The sequence below is a fragment of the Peromyscus eremicus genome, chromosome X (assembly GCF_949786415.1).
Source record: "Peromyscus eremicus chromosome X, PerEre_H2_v1, whole genome shotgun sequence".
Lineage (NCBI taxonomy): Eukaryota > Metazoa > Chordata > Mammalia > Rodentia > Cricetidae > Peromyscus > Peromyscus eremicus.
Genome location: NC_081439.1, coordinates 63838736 through 63841959, shown reverse-complemented (window position 1 = coordinate 63841959; position 3224 = coordinate 63838736). Strand labels below are relative to the sequence as shown.

The window sequence follows — 3224 nt, the reverse complement described above, 5'->3', positions numbered from 1 at the left end:
GAAACATTTTAAAACTTTGCCATTTCAGAGCAAGATGAAAGATGCCGTCATGCAAGAATTGATTGTTAAAGAGATTAGCATCATTTAAGAGAAGCTAGCTACTTTGTGCTGGGACAACAGGAACCATGCTCTTAGAATATTGTCTCCCAAATCAGCAATATCCTTTCTTTAGCTGAATCAAAAGTGGAAAAATATGAATATTTTATTGAAGACAGAGCATTGGGTGTTCTAATTGTATAGGGCCTCCTAGGAAGTTGTTTCCTTAAGATTCATTTAAGTGTGTTCAGCTGTCTGGGCACCCAAAGACTGTAATTAGCCAGGGTAACATTGAGTAACATTGGTATCTTGCATATAGTGCTGTTGCTACATGTATATAAAACACAAGCGATATGATGTCAAAGATGCAAGATATGTGGTGTCATAGAGGCTTCCAAGGAGATTTCTAAGGAAAGCCTGGGAGGCCCAACAGCGTTTGGAGGGAACTGAGTCTCTACAAGCAGCAGCTGAAAGACTAATATACTAAGCCATGAGAGTGAAGCTGTAACTGCAATACAGGCCCCAGTACATCCAAGATGCTTGGAATATGGAAAATCTGCTGAACAAAGTCATAAGCAAAAAGCAGATCTATCCCACAAGAAAAATCTTATAAGCTACAACCAGCAAAGGCACAGGAAAGGAGCTGGGTAAGCATTTTGAGGATCACATTATGTCACTGATGTGGTGATATTTTATTTGTGCTGAAATGTGGTGATTTTTTTTGTATGTTAATAAATAAAGTTTGCCTAGAGATCAGAGGAAATAGCAAGTCATTTTAAGGTAAACACAAAAGTCAGGCAGTGGTAGCACACGCCCTTAATCCGATCACTTGGCAAGCAGGGTCTCTGTGTATTCAAGGTCATGGTAGGAAACAGAGCCAAGCATGGTAACACACACCTTTAATCCCAGTACCAACCATAGAGATCTGGGGGTCTGTACAGATAGCAGTAACAAGGAAGTGAGGTACCTGGGCTAAGAGCCAATGAGAGGGCAGAAAAGCAAGGTAATAAAAGCACAGGTTAGACAAGAAGTAGCTGGCATTTTGGAAGCTACAGAGCTGGTGAGGTAAGGCATTTGGTGGCTCTCACTATTTCCCTGATCTCTAAGGCTTTCACCCCTATATTTAGCTCCGTGTTCTTTATTTAATAAGACTGCTTAGAAACTCGTCTACACACTGATTGACCTTGATAATATGAAACTACAGAATTTAGTATTTTCTCTGATGGATTTGTACTTGCTTTGGTCTGATTGTTATATTCTTAGTCCTTGTTTTTGAAATGATATTGTTTAGTCTGCACCACTGTGTCTAGAAAATACATGATTTTCTTTTTTTAATTTTATTTTTATAAGGCCTTACAGCTGACAGTTTGTTTTGAATCGCAAATGATGATACTTTACATTCCTTCCTTTAAGCAGTATGGGAACACCTGAGACTTGAGAGTAAGTGGGTTTAGCTTTATGAATTAGTCATCAGCATTTGATGAGCCAGGATAAGTTATAAGATATGGTTTGTATCTAAATTTATCCCCAAAAGTGAGTTTGTAATATCTTGGTTTCCAGTTTAAGTTATTTTTGAGAATGGAGGAGACTTTAGGAAGTAAATTCTGGCTGGAGGAACTATGCCATGGGGTGCAGGGAGTGGGGAGTACCTTTGAAGGGTGTATTTTGTCCCAGATCCCTCTTTTACTGTCTCTTTGTTTCTGGTCTGCCATGAACTAAGAATATCAATTTTTCCTTCAATTTCATGCTTTCCACAGTGATGATCAGTTTTAAAACAGAGCTAAAAGCAATGGAGCTATATGAACATCAAATGGAGCCTATGAAACTGTAAGCGAAGACTGAATTTTTGTTGATTTTGACACACATGTGACATTGATAATAACTGGCCAACACAAGCACCTTCTGTGTAATTCTGGCAGTAGGAGTGGTGACACTGGAGATGTGTAAAATAGCCTGCATTTCTCTAAAGATGACAACAGCCTGTGACTTGTCATCTCTACCATTCCCATTTTATAGATGTGACTACCAACTTCTGGAGTTTAAACATGGATGTAGAAATGAAAACAGATCCATAAGTCTCAAATATCCCAAGGTTTTATAAGCACAGGAAGATCTTCACTGAGAACTGCTGTAAAACAAATTTCAAAAGTCAAAGATAAAAAGAAACTTAAAAACAAAGAAGTAACATGTCAAAAACACCTCATTCCAGACAAAGGAATATTGGTAAAATAATCAGATATCAGAAAACTTGCAAGCCAACTCTGAATACTGTATCTAACAAGTTTGCCTTTGGGCAATGAAGGAGAGATAAAAGAATGTCCGGGAGAAACATATGCTAAGGATTTAATCATTTCAGTACCTCCACTAAAAGAAAGAAATGTTAAATCTGAGATCTTCAAGTTAATACAGAATGGTTCTAAGTACTAATACAAAATACAAGAAAGGTTTTTCAGGAGGCAGAGTAAGATAGAAGCTGAGTAAGATCCTAAGGCAATTATCTCCTCACAGTCACACCTACTGAAATTGCTATTTATATATGAAGCTCTCTTCACAAGAGTTAAGAATGCCAGGAATAAGAGAACATAGCTCACAGTTGTAGTTTAATAAAAGGAAAGGCACATATAGAAGGAGATGGGAAAGAATGACGGTCCTTATCATTGCTCTCCCAATTCTGAGAAGGGTAGCGTGGAGCGGGAGGTTTGCCACTTGAGTGAAAAAAAAAATGGTAATTATGTCCAGTCCATGGACATGAAACCCAGTACTTGGGCTTTTATGAGAATGTGCAGTGCCAGCACATGTTCATGATCCTTAATTCAAAGAGAGTGGTTGAATAATGAGTTGTTAGAATTGCATTGGACAAGTTTCAAAGAGACTGCCTAGAAACCTCTCCCATAAATTTGCTAAAACAATGAGCAAGACTCAGGAAGCAAAGCAGAAAATTTAGCAAACAAACAAACAAACAAACAAACAAACAAAAAACCAAAAAAACATTGTCTTGGAGCTCAGTAATAGGTCTTCCACAGTGAGAAACTGTAATGCTGAACCCAAAAGAACCAATATAGAGAGTATAATGTTCATACAAGATCCCTAGAATCATACAGAGACCTTCAGGCCTACAGAATAAATTTGAATATTAGCCTGCATTGTTTCTAGTCATAGAATGAGCCTAAGGAATGGCCCCGAGACTG

At 38.0% G+C, this 3224-nt stretch overlaps 1 long non-coding RNA gene across 1 annotated transcript; it reads left to right on the top strand.

Annotated features, from left to right (window-relative positions):
- Nucleotides 1–459: 459 nt before the first annotated feature.
- On the top strand, nucleotides 460–2666 carry LOC131899839 (uncharacterized). Its single transcript, XR_009376132.1, has 2 exons — nucleotides 460–683; nucleotides 1794–2666. It is a non-coding gene; the product is annotated as an uncharacterized LOC131899839 (long non-coding RNA).
- The last annotated feature ends 558 nt before the right edge of the window (nucleotides 2667–3224 follow it).